At 42.3% G+C, this 17,627-nt stretch overlaps 1 long non-coding RNA gene across 2 annotated transcripts in view; it reads right to left on the reverse strand.

The window, feature by feature from the left end:
* LOC148151822 (uncharacterized) overlaps positions 1 to 17,627 on the reverse strand; it is a 68,469-nt gene that overhangs the window by 30,359 nt on the left and 20,483 nt on the right. The window contains exon 1 of one of the 2 annotated variants that reach the window (XR_015759506.1): positions 8,565 to 17,335. The exons of the other annotated variant lie outside the window; for it this stretch is intronic. This is a non-coding gene — a long non-coding RNA (uncharacterized LOC148151822). Of the gene's footprint in view, positions 1 to 8,564; positions 17,336 to 17,627 lie in introns of those variants that run through there. 2 annotated transcript variants of the gene reach the window in all.

Below are 17,627 nucleotides of genomic sequence, written 5' to 3' on the forward strand. Positions count from 1 at the left end.
CTCCCAAAGAGCTCTGATCACCATCTAAGACAAAAACCCTGGGAAACCTGCAATAATTCCAAACCCACAGATCTTGTGGACTGGCCCTCAGAATCTGTGTTTTACCTGTTCAATAGGGCATTGCAACCTTCCTGATGCAATGATGTGTCATTGCCTGGGATATGTCACACTGATTCACAATAGAGCTCTGGAAATATCCACTAGTGAAATATTCAGTGTTACTGTCATCTTCAATGCCAATCACAGTGAATTACCTTCCAAGCCATTGGGTCACAGGTCATCCTGAAGTAGTTCAGTGAATACGTCCCTCTGACATCAGCTCTCCTTCACCTGCTGATAGTTAATGTGTGTTCAGAGCATTCTGCAATGTGCCAGTTCTCATCATGCACAGACCTCAGTTGTCTCAATCCTCAGCAGCCTCAGTATCTGATGCAAAGCCCTTCATTAGGAATTCCTGAAGGGCTTATGCCCAAAACGTCGATTCTCCTGCTTCTCGGATGCTGCCTGACCTGCTGTGTTTTTCCAGCACCACACTTTCGACTCTGATCTCCAGCATCTGCAGTCCTCACTTTCTCCCATAAACTCAATGAGCCAAATTCACTTCTGTGCTGTAAATGACTGACTCTTTGAGACCTGAGAGTTAGTTCATGGAAGAGGCAACAATTCAGAAGTTTCTGCTTGATGCCAACAGACAACATTTTCTCAATCCCCCAAATATAAGAGCAGTTGCCTGTGAATTATTCCAGTCTGAAGACATAACAGTTTGGGAACATGACACAGAACAAACTGTCCTTGGGAACACATCTACCAAAACAAGAGCAGCTTCCTGGGTTCCACAGACAAATAGAACAAGCAAGGCCCAGACTAATGAAAGCAAAATACTTTGGATGCTGGAAAACTGAACTAAGAAAGTGCTAGAGAAACTCAGCAAGTCTGGCAGCATCTCTGGAAAAAGAAACACATAACATTTCAAGTCTGAGATGACTTCTCTTCAGAACTGAAAGAAGCTGGAAAATGGTAGTTTTATGTTATTGGTTTACATTCCATCTCATTTCTCCAGCTGCTGTCTGGACCTCTGAGGTCTGTGCATGGCAGTGGCTGGAGGATCCAGAAGTGAATGCATCGGTGTGGCAAATGCCATACATGGACCTTGAGAGCATTTAAGGGAATGTTGCTGTAAACAGAGAGAGGAGGATGAGTGGAACAGATGGTGAGGGTGCTGGTACCAACAATCAAAGGCAATGTTACTGACGGTAAAGAGAGATGGAGATAGGTGTAAAGAAAATGGAAAAAATGGTTCCTCTCTGCTGAGAGCAAAGCCAACAAAGTATAAACAAGACATTGAATGTTAAGTAGTCATTGGTCATCATGCCAGAATTTGGTTAGCATTGTAAGGGCCAACTGCAGTCTCTACTCAGAGTAGCGGTGACTTAGAGAGAGTGTGTTTTCGGGATGTAGCCGTGGACAGGTAAACTCTGTGGCCTGGTGGTTAAACAGTGTCTAGGGTGAGAACATAGGGTTGCATTTGCGAGGGAATATCAGCCACACTTGCTGTGTGCAGCATAGCTTTGCAGCTGCTTTACCATTATGTTGCAACACTTATCCAAAAGACTTTGAAAGGTGGCAAAGTGCTAGGATGCTGGTCCTTATATCTGCTGAGTGGTGAGCAACATTCCCTCAAAGCTGCACAGTGTCAGCATGCTGATTGCAGCATTGACTTCTGGCTCCGGGTGTATCTGCCATGCACCAGTTTCGGAGGCCTGCTGGAGAAAATTAGATGGAACATTAGTGATGAGTTGTTCCAGGAATGGCCTGTGGTAGGATGTTAGCCATGAGACGGAGATGCCAGCATTGACTGGGTGGACAAAGTTAGAAGTCACATGACACCAGGTTATAGTCCAATACGTTTATTTGAAATCACAAGCTTTCGGAGTGTTGACTTCATCTGATGCAGGAGCAGCGCTCTGCAAGCTTGTAATTTGGCTCAGTGGTTAGCACTGCTGCCTCACAGTGCCAGGGACCCGGGTTCAATTCCCACCTCGGGCAACTGTTTGTGTAGAGTTTGCACATTCTCCCCGTGTCTGCGTGGGTTTCCTCCGGGTGCTCCGGTTTCCTCCCACAGTCCAAAGATGTGTAAGTTAGGTGAATTAGCCATGCTAAATTGCCCGTAGTGTTAGATGCATTAGTCAGGGGTGTATGTAGGGGAGTGGGTCTGGGTAGGTTACTCTTCGGAGGGTCGGTGTGGACTTGTTGGGCCGAAGGGCCTGTTTCCACACTGTAGGGAATCTAATCTAATCTAATTTCAAATAAACCTGTTGGACTATAACCTGATGTCATGTGACTTCTGACTAAGTGGTAAGATGAGGCTAGGATCAAATGTGAGGGCTTCGATAGGGGTGGGGTAAGTAGTTAATGAGACAAGTTTGGTCAATTACAGGACAAGATTTCGTTGGGTATTGAGGTGAAAATCCCTTCAAAAACTCAATACAAATATACAGCCAAAGAAATGTAAAATTCAGCCCATTAAACTAGTTTTTAAATTTAAGAACACATGTTTATCCAGGAACTAGTTAACCACCCAAGAGGCCTATCTCCTCAACTTGCTTAAATCAGACAATTTTTCTGTCTGTTTCTTTAATTAACGATTGTTGCTGCAGCTATATTTTTTCTTCAAATTCCTCATTTCCCTGTTAAAATTTAATATTTTCCACTTCCTTCTCTGAATTTTTTGTTCAGTTTTTTGTTTTACTTTATTTAATTTCAATTATACTTTTCTTCTACCATATTTTGATTTCTCTTTTTTTTTCTGAAATCGTGTGTAAAGAAGGAAAAGTGTGTTTCTGACTGGTGTAAGACAGCAAATACAAGTGAGAACCAAACTGAACAGGTGCAGATAGCATTCGATATAGAGAAGTGTGAGGTGAGGCATTTTTGTATGAACAGAAAAGGTCAGAATACAGGTGAAAAAAACAGGTTCATAGCTCCTTGAAAGTGGAGTCGCAGGTAGATAGGACGGTGAAGAAGGCGTTTGGTATTCTTTTATTGGTCAGAGTACTGAATACAGGGGTTGGGAGGTCATGTTGTGGTTGTACAGGACATTGGTTAGGCCACTGTTGGAATATTGCATGCAATTCTGGTCTCCTTCCTATTAGAAAGATGTTATGAAAGTTGAAAGGGTTCAGAAAAGATTTACAAGGATGTTGCCAGGATTGGAGGATTTGAACTATAGGGAGAGGCTGAACAGGCTGGGGCTTTTTTCCTTGGAGCATCAGAGGCTGAGGGGTGACCTTACAGAAGTTTATAAAATTATGAGGGGCATGGATAGAATAAATAGACAAAGTCTTTTCTGTGGGACTGGGAGTCCAGAACTAGGGGGCATAGGTTTAGGGTGAGAGGGAAAAGATATAAAAGAGACCTAAGGGGCAACATTTTCACACAGAGGGTGGTATGTGTATGGAATGAGCTGCCAGAGGAAATGGTGGAGACTGGAACAATTGCAACATTTAAGAGGCATTTGGATGGGTATATGAATAGGAAGGGTTTGGAGGGATATGGGCCGGTTGCTGGCAGATGGGACTAGATTGGGTTGGGAGATCTGGTCGGCATGGACGGGTTAGACTGAAGGGTCTGTTTCCTTGCTGTACATCTCTATGACTCTATGACTAAAAAGAAATTATGAGAAAAAGCTGGCAGCTAACAGGGGCTGTTCAAAGTCTGCTATCAATGTACAAATAGTAAAAGAGTGATTCAAGGAGAAGTAGTGCTGTTTAGAGATCAGAAAGCCACATAGGGAGATTCCACCTAGGCCATAGAGGAAGGAACTCAGTCACTAGACGCGCTCAAAATTAATAAGAAAGAAACTTTGGATTTACTGGAAGTGTTGGCAATTCAAGTTGATAAGGAAATGAGACTGGATGAGATACATCCAAGGAAATGAGAGCAGAGGTTGCAGGGGCTCTAGCCACAATCCTTCAGTTTTCCTTGGACTCAGGGATGGTCCAGAAGGTGGGAGAATTGCAAGCATTATGGCCTTGGTCAAGAAAGGTTGTAAGGATAATCCCAGCAATTACAGACCCATCAGTTCAAATTTGGTGACTTAGAAATTTCTAGAAACAATTATTCTGGATAAAATTAGTGGTCACATGGTCAATGTTGGCTTGATTAGATAGTCAGCATACATTTAACCAACTTGCTGAAGTTTTTTGAAGACATAACAGAAATGCTCAATAAGGATAACACTGTTGATGTGGAAGGCTTGTCGTGGAGTTTTCTAATGGGATTCTTGCTTTTATTGACATACATTAATGACCTAGACCTTGATGTGCAGGAGATAATTTCAAAGACTGAAGCGACACAAAACTTGGATGAATTGTAAATAGTGAGGAAGATGGTTTGGAACTCCAAATGGACACAGACAAAGAGTGGGTGGACAGGTGCAGATAGCATTCGATATAGAGAAGTGTGAGGTGAGGCATTTTTGTATGAAGAGCATTGAAATAGGGGATACAATTCTAAAGGGGAAGTAAGAACAGAGAGACCTTACGGTATTTATGCACAGATCACTAAAAGTGATAGGACAGGTGAGAGAACAGTTTATAAAGCATACAGTGTTCTCGGCTTTATGAATGGGGCGTGGAGTACAAGAGCAAGGAGGTGATGTTGAACTTGCCTAAGATACTTGTTAGGCCTGAACTGGAGTCTTGTGTACAATTCTACATGCCTCATTATGGGAAGGTTGTAAATGATATGGAAGGAGTATAGAAATGGTTTACAAGGATGGTTCCAGGGATGAGAAATTTCAGTTACAAGGATAGATTAAAGACGTTGTGAGTATTCTCGTTGTAGAGAAGAAGTCTAAAAGGAGATCTGATAAGAGTTTTCAAAATCATGAGTGGGCGTGATATCTCCATAATTATTTGAAGCCCTCAGTCTCCCAGTTCTTCCCTCCACCTATTGTTTCACAACCCTTTTGCCTGAAAGATACCAACTCAAATTTCTCTGTGTGAAACTGCATCTGCCCTGACCTAACTAAATCACTTGACCACTTATGTCTCATTGCAATTTCTTCCTCATAATTTTCTATTCTTCATAATTTGAGCTAATTAACCTTTCTTGAATATCAGCATGTAGGTATATGATAAACAAAGAAAAAGGTTCAGTATTGATCCCTGCTGCAAACTACTATCAGATTCCATTTTCTTTGGCTGTGGAACATATTGTCTTTGATCCCAGTTCAAATCTGAACCTTGTATTGCATTATCTTCCATTCTTGTGCAACTGATGTTTCCAATGAACTATGCTGGGTCAGGCCCTTTTTAATTGCACTGAAATAAGACAATTGACAGCCATTTACAAATGGCTATTGTTTTCCTTTATTCATTTGCACTCTGAATCAAATCAGGTTTTCGTATTCCCAAATATTCTGCAAGTCACACAATCATTGCAGCAGCAAACACTGGTGATCAGACCAAATGAGAATTCTGACTCCAAAGGATTGCCTGGGAAATTGGACATTCCATTTGATGATTCCTGTGTATCTGAAACCCTCTTAAAAGCCATTCAAGTCAGAGAATTTGGAGAGTCCTGACTCACTTAAACATAATACAGGTCATTCTGCTATAAAGCATTTTTCGTTAATGCAAATTCACTACAATGCGATTGAAGAATTGGAGACACTGTTTCTAAAGCATCAACTTGTAAAGCATGTATTCATTATAATGCAATTCCAGCCCCGTTAGTTTAAATGCTGCTGCTATTACGCGATTTTCTTATACATGGGATTGCCTGAGAATGGAACTACTGCGTTATAGCAGAACCGACTGTAGTTAGCCAGGAAAATTAGAGGACTAAAAACCTGCTCTAATTCCTGGTAAACAATTAAGCAAACCCCTGACTCATTTCTGTTCATCCCTCTAATCCATTCTCCAATCTACTACAAACCTCATAGCTCCTGAAACACCCCAGACTTCTCCCAGCCCTGTAGTAAAGGCACCTAAAACCCCCAAACTATGTTGGATCAAACACTGCATCCCTCCTGACCCTATCCCAATGATTTCAGCCCCTAAACTCTCCCTACCTGCTGATCTCCCCTTGATTGACAGGTCCCATCAGACCAAACACTGCTCCCAACCTGACCAACAACCCCGTCCCTAACTCCCAAACCAAATCCCTCCTGACTTATTATCAAGGACTCATCTGTTTACCTAGTACCATGGCATCCTACCAACTTGGCACCCTACCATTTCACCCAAATAGCAGACTACCCAAGTGATAAAATACTCCCTCACACTTCTGACATCATAGTCCCCTTACCAATATGGCACCTTTGCTCCTTTCCCACATGGAACATTACTTCCTTTCATCCACCTGTACCCTAAACCCTCACATACCTGGCATCCTAATCCCTCATTCACCTAAAATTCAACCCCCTTATATACCTTGCCTCCAATGCAGTGAACACATCTGCTCTCACCTGGCACCATGCCTCTTCATTCACATTTCCTTCCTACGACCTCACACACTTAGCCTCAGCCCACTCACCTATCTGATATGCATTTCCACAGCACTCTCACTTGGCAACCTAATCCCTCGCTTGGAACCATAGTCGCCAATCAACTACCTTTACTGCTCTGGTGTAAATTGTGTTTGCATGAAATTTATTATTCTTAAATTTGCCCTAAAGAGTTCAAAATGAAAAGCATTAGCAACCTGCCTCTTTTTTCAGCAATATTTAAGTTCTGTGTGACCAAGTGATTACTGCAAACCAGTTTAAATTTTCGACAAATCTATTTATCTTCACTTTTGTGTGGTCTCTAATACCATTTCAACATTATAGCACAATGTTTTTCCATTGTAATCATGCTTCAAGTTCTCCTATTTTATTTCTAATGTATGTTATACATAACGGCACTACACTTCAAAATATTCAAATTTCTTTGTACACATACTCTATTTTAACATAGTCTTTCCTCCCATTGCTCTTAGTTTCTTTTTATTCTGCATATGCTTCTCCAGTCTATACTCCTTCTCAAGCTTACCATCACAGATCTCTTTACTTACATGTCCTTACAAAAACTTATAAATCACTTGGCCAAGTGCAATCTTCCTCTAAGTCCACTTCTTGTAATGGCATGACCTCTGCCTTCACATAAGCCAAGTGACTTATAATCTGCTTGTTAAAGAAGGTCCTCAAATGACAGCACAGCCAAAGTAATATTAGGCAAACTCCCTAATATATCACATTTCATGCACTGAAATATGTAAAAGTGTTGTTCAGTTGAAATTTGATTCTTATTTTAAAAATCACAAATTATTTTTAATACAATGACAATGTAAACTTTTCTTTTACTTGTGGGATGTGTCTGGTTGGGTCAGCATCCACTGCCCGTCCAGAGTTGCCCTCGAGAAGGTGGCGGTGTGCTACTTTCTTGAACCAATTTGCTGTTTGTACACCTGCAAAGCTATTAGGGGGAGAGTTCCAGGATTCTGACTCAGCAATACTGAAGGAATAGCAATATATATCTAAGATAGGCTGGTCAGTAGCTTGGAGGGGTACTTGATTGCTGGTGTTCCAATGTAGTTTCTGCCCTTGTCCTTCTTGATCAGTGAATTTCAAATGGTCTATCATGACAAGATGAGGAGTGTGCCATAAAATGTTCTGGATATGGTACTCTTTTACCTGAGCATGGAAGCTGCATCCATACTCCAAACTCTTCTGGAGGCTCAGTGTCTATTATAGAAGTCAGTATCTTTTGACACCTGGCACCTCTATCAACTGTGCATGTGCAAGCTTTCAGCACCATGTGTTTTTAGACTTCTAATATCACACATGCAGTATGGGTAATGTGCATGTGCCAGGGAATTGTTTGTCCCATTGAAGTGCACCATTGACACTGAAAAGGGTAGAAACCATTATTTTAGGTAGTAGTGTCTGTAGGTTTGGAACATACTGCCTTAGGAGCTTTGGTGAATTTATGTCATAAATCCTATAAATAGTACACAGTGCTGCATTTGAGTGTTGGTGCTGAAGGGAGTAATGTGGCTCCAATTAAATGAATCACTTTACTCTGGATAGTGTCAAGCTTCTTGAATGTTGATGGAGCTGCAATCATCCAGACAAGGGTAGAGTTTTCCACCACATTCTGACTCATGTCTTCTAGATGGTAGACAGGATTTGGGGTGTTAGGAATTGGGTTATTCACTGCAGGGTTTTTAGTATCTGATCTGTTCAAGTAGCCCCAGTGTTTAAATGGCTAGTCCTGTTCAGCTCTGGCCAATGGTAATGCACAGGATTCAGTAATGGTTATGCAGTTTAATGTCAAAGGGTAATGGTTAGATTCTCATTGTGGACACTGTCATTCCCTGGCAGTTGAGTAGTACAAATGTTACTTGCCACCTATCAGCCCATGCCTAGATAATGTCTAGGTCTTGCTACTTTTTTGCCTCATTATCTGAGGATTTGCAAATAGTGCTGAATGTTATGCAATCATCAGCCAACATCCCCATATGATGCAGGGAAAGACATTGATAAAACAGCTGAAGATGGTTGGATCTAAGGTACTAACCTGAGGAACCCCTGCAGAGATGTCCTGGAGTTGAGATGACAGATCTCCAACAACCACAATCATCTTCCTTTGTGCCAGGTATGACTCCAGTCAGAGGAGAATTTCCACTCTCCTCACCTCTAAATCCAGTTTTGATAGGATTCTTTTATGCCATATTTGGTCAAATACAGTCTTGATGTCAAGGACAGTCACTCTTCCTTTGGAATTCAGCTCTTCTATCCATGTTTGAACTAAGAGTGCAGGAAGGTCAGGAGTTGAGTGGCTCTGGTGGAGCCCAAACTGAGTGTCCGTAAGATGCTGCTTGATAGCTAAGTAAAATAAAGAACTGTGAATGTTGAAGAATGCTGGAGAAACTCAGCAGGTCTGGCAGCATTTGTGGAAAGAAAGCTTTTTGTGTATAGGATACAATTGGGCAATTTTCCACGTTGTCAGTTAGATGCTAGTGTTGTAACTGCACTGGAAAAGTTTGGCAAGGGATGTAGCAGGTTCTGAAGCACAAGTCTTCAGCACTAATGCCAGAATGTTGTCAAGGACTACAGCTTTTGCAACATCCAATGTTTCCAATCGTTTCTTCATATCACGTGGAGTGAATTGAAGACTGGTATCCATGATACTGGGAACCTTCAGAAGAGGTTGAGATGGATCATCCATTTGACACTTCTGGCTGAAAGTTTTTGCAAATTCTTCAGTCTTATCTTTTGCACTGATGTACTGGGCTCCCATTGAGGGTGGGAATATTTGTGGAGCCTCCTCCTGTTGTTAATTATTTTAATTGCCTACCACCATTCTTCGCTAGATATAGCAAAATTGCAGACCTTAGATCTGATCTGATTGTTGTGGATTGTTTATTTCTGTCTATCAGTTGCTGCTTATGCTGTTTGACATGCAAGTAGTCCTGTTTTGTAGCTTCAGCAAGTTGGCACCTCATTTTTAGGTATACCTGGTGCTACATTTGGCATGTTTTCCTGAACTCTCATTGACCCTGGGTTGATGGTAATAAAGTGGGGACTGTGCCAGGCCATGAGGTTGTGGATCATGTTGAGAATCTACTGCTGCTGATGGCGCACAGTGCTTCATGGATGCTCAGTCTTGATCTTTTCAAAGTCTATTTAGCACGGTGAAATTGCCAACAATATGGTGGAGGGTATTCTCAATGTGAAGACGGGACTTCCTTTTGATAAGGGCTGTATGGTGGACTCTCTCACTGATATTGTCATGGAGGGATGCATCTGCAGCAGGCCAATAGGTGAGGCTGATTTCAAGATTGATTTTTCACTTGTTGGTTCTCTCACAACCTGCTGCAGACCCACTTTAACAGCAGTGTCCTTTAGGACTCGACCAGCTTAACCGGTAGTGGTGCTACTGAGCCACTCGGTGACAGACATTAAATTCCCCCAACCAGATTATTCCGCCTTTGTGTTTCCTCTAGGAGCTGTTAAATATAATCCATTAGCTGAGGAGACGTGGTATGTGGTAACCAACAGGAAATTTCTTTGCCCATGTTTGACTTGATGCCAGAAACTTCATGATATCCAGAGCTGATGTTGAGGAAGCCCAGGGCACCTCTCTCTTCTGATTGTATCACCACCTGTGCTGAATCTGTCCTCCCAATGGGGCTGGACATACCAGGGCTGGAGATGATATTGCAAGGTATGATTCCATGAGTATGTCAGGCTGTTGCTTGATTAGTCTGTTTGGCACTTGTCCTCATCTGTTTGGAAAGAGGACTTTGCAAGATTGACAGGCATATGTTTGCTGTTGTTGTTTCTGGTGCGTTAGGTAATACAAGGTTTTCTGTCTGGATTCTAGTGATTGTTACAACTGAATGGCCTGCTAGTCCATTTCAGAGGACATTGAAGAGTCAACTGCATTGCTATGTGTCTGGACAGGGTATCATTCCTAACAGGCATTAATGGACCATATGGATTTTTACAACAAGCACCAATGGTTCGGTGATAATCGTTGGACTTTGAATTCCCGGATTTTTAAAAAAGATTGGATTCAAATTCCACCAGCTGCTATTGTTGGATTTGAACCCAGGTCTCCGAAACATTACCTGGGTTTCTAGATTTGCAGCAGTAACATCAACTCCCTCTGCTAAGAATGAATACATTTGATACTTTGCATTCATGTTATATTCAAAGTATGATCAGTATAAATTTTGTGTACTCTATTTAATGATGACAACTTTCACCTTCTATCAATGCAGAGGTCTGGGTTCAAGACTTGCTCCAGAGGTATGTCATAATAGCTCTCAACAGGTTGGTTAAAAAAATTGGCTCAGTTGGTAGAACAACCTATCTTTGTGAACCTCATCAATTTCCACCTGGTTGAAATCAAGATAAGTAAACTAGCCGAAGTCTGCTACAGGTGATTGTGCTATTTGCCAAGTTACCAGCTGGGCAGTGAAATTGAGAATGATCCCTGATGATTATACTCAGTCGATTCTCTTTGTTGGTTCATTTATGAATGATAATTGCCACAAGAGGGTCTGACATAACCAACTTCAGGGCTGATAAATACAACTGTGTGAATGACTACTCTCTTTAGTATTCTGCCATCTTCTGTCAGTCAACATGAAGTTAGAATGAACACAGCTGGTGCATTAGAAATTAGTGCAGAGTTAGATACAGGATGAGTAGCTAAAGGGTTGGAAAAGTGTATGTGATAGCATGGATGGGCATGGAGATATGTGGAGATAGGGAAGAATGAATCAGCATGGGGATGTAAAATAGCACGAGGGGGATGGGGGACATGAGTTGGCCCTAGAAGGATTTACTAACACCAGCAACACAATACATTGGATTACGAATTGCACAAGGGATGCAATATGGATCCAGAATGGATCTGTAAATTCAACTTCCAATCCCAAAGATCACCCCACCAAATGACCTCATTTTTTTCTCCAGTCTCCCTCTGCATCTGCTCATGTTATTACTGCAGGATATAATAAACCTCCCATACCCATCACAATACCTGCCTTTCCCTCATTAGTGTAATGGAGTGTAGGATACTGAAACTGATCCACATATTGGTTGAGATCCTTCTAAAGCTACACGTGAAGTGTTTCTTCCTTTCACCTATGAATGGCCATACTTCCATGTGAGCTATATGAGAAAGATACATGGAGTGTAACACACCATGCAGTTTTGGGAGAGGAACTGGATGTGCCCTGTTTGTTCGACAATTCTCTCCTCCCCATCTATCCTACTCAGGACACCCCCATATTCACTGAAGTTTGCTGCATAGTACACAGGCATTAAAACCACACTATGCTTCCTCCGTATTATAGATCGATTTGGAGCAGACAATAGGCGTTTTTCCATTCTATACACCATCAGGGTAGAGCCTGATGTCACCTCCCCTGACTGTACAGCATAAGAGTGAATGTTGTTATATTCAGTGATGTCTCTCATGTATGATGCCAATATTTTCTACCTGATATAGCTGTTTGGGAATGTATTTCCCTGAAATGATCTGAATTGCTAACACTACTCCTATCAACATTTCATGTTTAATAAACAATCAGGCTTGGCCAAATACATATGGGTTAAACCCGATTTGGCAACTGGTCAAATTTGTTGATCCTGGCATTGGGTTCTTGAACTGGAAAGGGAAACTTTCACTCATGTATCTGTTGCAAATTTTCCCAGATCTGCCTCAGTATCCAACTACTATATATGGAACTGACATGATTTTATACCGGTTGCTTCCCATGTTGCTTCTGGACTTTGAACAATGTGATAATAGTTTTTGCAAATTGTTCCAGGTAGGGACCAGCATCTGCTGGGAGTACTGCCATCTTTTCATCTGGATTTGTTGGCCTGATCTCAACATCCCTTTTAACTGGGAAGCAAGGGTGTGGATCTTTTGGTCCAGACTTATCAAATTTTTGCAGTTATTAATCCTACTCCTGTATTAAATCCATTCATCAGATGATTAACCAATATCCTTCTTTCTTGTCATATTTTTCCCTTCCCTTGATTTGGTTTTAATGCAGACAGTTGCTCTCCAGACCAGAACCATAGCCTGTGATCCCTGCACCAAGTTCCTTGCCCAATTACTTGTTCCAGCAATTCCAGAAAGAGCAACTTGGTCAATTTAAAACACGAATCAGGTAACTGAATCTCTGAGACTTTTAAGATAATGAATGCCAACTCATGATGTACATTGTTTTTTAAAACTCTGTTTTTCTTGAATAATACCAGTCAATTGGGAGTCAGGGTATCTGTCTAGAGCATTGGACAGAATCACTGACCACCGCCATTGATGCAACCACATTTAGACTGAGAATAGGCTGTGGTAGTTCCCAACAAGCTAGGGCTATCCAGACTCCAAGATCATCCACCATGCCATACCTTTGCACAACCCTCAGCTTCGGGTTTTTGGTATGACTGCCACTATTTTGTCCTGAAATGTCACACGGTGTCAATTAACCTCCAACCCAATTCTGCAGGGATCAAAGGATTGGTTCCTAATTCCAGAGGTCCAATGGACACCAAGCATTCTGGGAGTGCAAGCTCAACTAACCATGTAACCTCACACTGAACATAAATCATCCTTATTTCTGGATTAATGTGAATCTAATCATTCCAGCAAATCTGTTGATCTAAATATTATCCCTAGTGGTGAAGTGACCTTGCCTGCTCCTTCAACCAGGTTCGTCCCCATCACTATGGTGACCATGGTTATGGCCATAACCTGATGCCACTCCATGTTCCTACAACACAAGAAGCACTGGGTAAGGCCTCACAACATGAACCATGCCGTTACAGTTCATTACAAATTTGAGACAAACATACTCCAGTTTTACAGAACTGGGGAGTTGGCCTACATTTGCGGACACTCCTTTGGATGAGAATGTAATTGGGATTTCTCATCCCCTCCTGCTTTGGGTTTCTCGACAATTTGGCTTCCTTTCAGGATGTTCAGGCAGTCACCCTTCTTATGTCTGAGTTCAGCACAGGCACTATCTTCATTTGGTTAATGTGGAACCATTTGACACGCTAAGGCTATTGGATAGCATAGACCATGTGGCTAGTGTCCACAATACTATATAGGCCTCCATATGAGGCCTCAAACACTCGCACTATTGCATCATTCTGTACCGCCACGTGATTCCTAAAATCCCACTCCTATGTTCTTTTTGGCATCAACAACATTTTAATGTGCTGGTGTCTCTACCCAACGTTACAGACTGCTTGATCTGTACAGTTGACATGGCCATTCCCACAAATCACATCTCGTGTCTGCTGGTCCGACAATGTCAGTATAAGAAGGTGTATTGAAAACCTGCCTGTTAATAATTCATGCCCTTAGACTTATTCCTCATATATTTATGAGGACCAGGGGTAATATCTCATTCCATTTCAGTGGCTGACCCATGAGCTCCTTCCACAGGAACGTTTTAATGGTTCTGTTCATGCACTCCACTGTTCCTGAAGATTCTGGGAGATATGCCACTTACCCACTATCCCTAACAACATTAAAGTGGTTGACATCACCTATCCCAGAAAAAGACTTCCCTGATCAGATTCCACTATATCAGGCAAATCCCATCTCAAAAACACTTCCTTTATGAGGATTCTTGCCATCCATTGAGCCATGGCCAACCTACAGAGAAAAGCCTCCACCCATTTTGTGAAATTATCCTCTAGGACCAGGCAATACTTGTTTCCTCTTTCAGTCCTGGCAGATGAAAAAAAAGTCAAACTGTATGGATCACCTTGGCCCCTCTGCCCATCAGGTAACTCCCAATTCAAACGTACTGTTCCAGAGTTATTCTATAAACAGATCAAACATCTCTTCATACAGGCCTCCATATCCAACCTTATTCCCAGTTACCATATAACCTATCTAAAATGTCCCCTTGTCCCCTTACTTCCTGGATGTTCCACACCAGGGCCTCCATGGACCAAGTGCATTACCTTGTTGGTAATCCTTAAACACCACTCACTTATTATGCTTGAATAACAATCCTTCCTTCACTGTGATATCACTAGTCTGCCAGAGTCCTTTGAAATCCTTTCCTCCCTGTTTGCCTCAATGATAGCCTTTAAAATTAGGTCTTTATGCTGGTCTTTTGTCAAGTCCAGGAGAAGGAGCATGGATATTGTGCCTTCCTCATTTGCTATGGTTAGCACAATCCCTGACTCATAGGGATCCCAGCTTAGCCCTTTTCCTGGCCAATTCGTCAGCTCTTTTATTCCCCTCCTTCAGCTATCAAGTGGCCTTTTTCTTATACTGGTTTTTCTTTTCTTTCCAATCATTTTTTTCTTTCTGCATCCGATTTCCTTTATTTCATTTTTGTTGGAGCTCCTTTGTTGGGCTTTACCTACTTAAACCTGTTCCTTTAAGAAATGCAGGGCTACTGTAACAAGTTTTGCATCTAGGTACCACTCACGCTAATTAAGCAAATGGGTTTAACTGTTTAAATTTGAAGAAACAATATAGTGAAACAAACCAATCTTTGGATACTGTAAGGTTTCTTTAGCTATATTTTCTTTCAGGAGAGCTATGCAGCTGGACAATCGGGAGAACTTTACTGCCTTTGTTTAAAAGCGGAACTGCAGGATGATGGGTTTGTTTTAAGGAGAGATGTCTTCTTACTTGAAAGAACGTAGATTTTAATCAGAAAGGAAGGAGGTGTTTATTCGACAAGAAAGCAAGCAAGATTCTTGAGTGAGCTTTTACCTAATGGATGTAATACTATTGTTCTGGGTTCTTGACGGGGTCAGAGTCGTTTTTCCAGAGTTGAAATGTCTAATACTAGAGGGCATGCATTTAAGGTGGGTGAAAATTAGTGCTGCAGTTGCTGGAGATTAGAGTCAAGACTGTGGTGTTGGAAAAGCACAGCAGGTCAGGCAGCATCCGAGGAGCAGGAAAATTGACGTTTCGAGCAAAGGCCCTTCATCAAAGGCCCTTGATGGGGGAAAGTTAAAAAAAAATGAACTTTTTTTTACATAGAGAATGGTAGGTGTCTGGAATGTGCTGCCATGGATAGTCATGGAGGCAGATACAGCAGGGGCATTAAAGGGGCTTTTAGGTAAGCACATGAATATGCAAGAGATGGAGGGATATGGACCAAGGGCGGGCAGAAGGGATTAATTTATTTTGGCATCATGTTCGACACAACATCATGGACCATAGGGTCCGTTCCTATGCTGTACGGTTCTATTTTTTTCTATGTTCTATTTCTAAAGTCATGTGGAGGATCAAGCTGGTCATGAGGTTTCCCTCAGCTGAGGTGACCTCTCTCTGGGTCCATATAGCCATATATAGCTCAGCACACTCTGAACACAGTCAGACTAGATAGCATGGGGAATTCTTAGGGGATATGACCACATAGGTTACTGCCAGCAGCCAACTTGGCCTATTGGACACTCAGAGTTGAGGGCAACCTCAAGGCCATACACACCTCTTTCTGGATCATAATCACCACATCCTTTCCCCCTTTACCACCGAGCTTGAACCATCCACAAGGATGAATCACCCTGCAACCAAACCACCTCTAGTGCCCCATACCCTTGCTACAGTAACAAAAACAGAACCAAATTCTGAAGAAGGGTGACTGGACCGGAAATGTTAATTCGGCTTTCTCTCTCCACAGATGCTGCCACCTGCTGAGTTTTTCCAGCAAATTCTGTTTTTGGTTCATTGAGTGGTTTAAGCTTTAGATCTATCCCATTCATGAACAAGGGCCACTGGGCTCACAGTGCCATCCATAATCCTGCCGTCCACTAAAAGTCTCGTTGGTGGGTGGTTAAGGTTACTCTGTATAATATGTCAGTTTTCAGAAAAGACCAGAAAGTGGCCAGGAGGTGTCGCTAACAGATAGGATATTCCTTCCCCACATCGACATTGTGTGGGAGGCCTACATGCTCTCGTCAGGCCGGTCCACCGACTTCCTGCATCAGTCCGCACGAAAGCTCGAGTCCAGGGTCTGGGTCCAGGGTGAGATCCTCGTGGAATCTACGGCCCCTTTGATGGGTGAAGTCTGTAAGTAGGATTTCAGTCAGATGAAGATATCTTCTCACTCCTCTGTTCATTCCCAATCCCCCTTTCCGGGGCAACTGAGACAGAGGGACCACCGTGTCTGCATCATCCTCGATAAATTCCCTGTCAATCCCTGAAACGATTGGACCCCAGACACACTGATGGGTCATTTTATATCCCGCACTGCCTTCCATTTCCTTTTCTCCATCGGCTCTCCTCGGATCAAACAGTCAATCCTATAAACTGAGCTCCCTCCTCTCTACCCCAGCTGAGTCTTCCTGGAGTTGATCTTTGAGTTGTAACATTTGCAGTAACTCCCGCCCCCGAAAGGCCAAGTGCTGCTTTTGACTTGCTGAGAACAGCAGTGAGTCAACCATATATTGCACTGACTCCTTTGGAGGAACGGAACTCCTCCATCCCTATGCCATGCACAGATGGGAGACGGAGGGACTATTGTGCAACCCTTAGAGCAAATAGCTCCTTTATTTTGTTGGTCAGTAAACATAAATGCAAACTTATACTGGCCCTTCTCCGTCACTAGTATGGTCTGCCAGAAGTGACCAATTGGCTGCACTCAAAGCCCTGGACTGACGGCAGAAATTAGTTTTGATTTACTATTTGAATGAAGGATCTCTCCCTTGGCCTGACTTAAGACTTTGAGAACTGGCCATTTGGCTGAAGCATCTTCAGTGTAATCTTTCATATGTTGTGGGCACACGGCGCAAGTGTGAGGGCGATGGAGCATGGTGCCATACACCACAAGTCCACCCTCTAGACTGAACATTTTTAATAAAAATAACAAACTGCCTGTCTTTGTACCTGTCTCTCTTTAAAACAAACCCAACATCCTGCAGTTCCGATTTTAAACAAAGGCAGTAAAGTTATCTAAAATTCAAGGCAAGAAAGAAGTACTGAGAGTCTTTAAACACTGGTTGAGGGGATAAAGTGCAACAAAGCAAGACAGAAATATCACGAGCCAGCGAGGGGTCTGAGATAAACCCTGGTTGAATTCATATCATGGGCGTTTGTCCGTGTCAGCAAAGTGTCCTGGCAACAGCGTTACAATGT

Source organism: Chiloscyllium plagiosum, unplaced genomic scaffold (genome assembly GCF_037043375.1).
Source record: "Chiloscyllium plagiosum isolate Xiang-an unplaced genomic scaffold, Cpla_swu_hap1 HiC_scaffold_2, whole genome shotgun sequence".
Classification (NCBI taxonomy): domain Eukaryota; kingdom Metazoa; phylum Chordata; class Chondrichthyes; order Orectolobiformes; family Hemiscylliidae; genus Chiloscyllium; species Chiloscyllium plagiosum.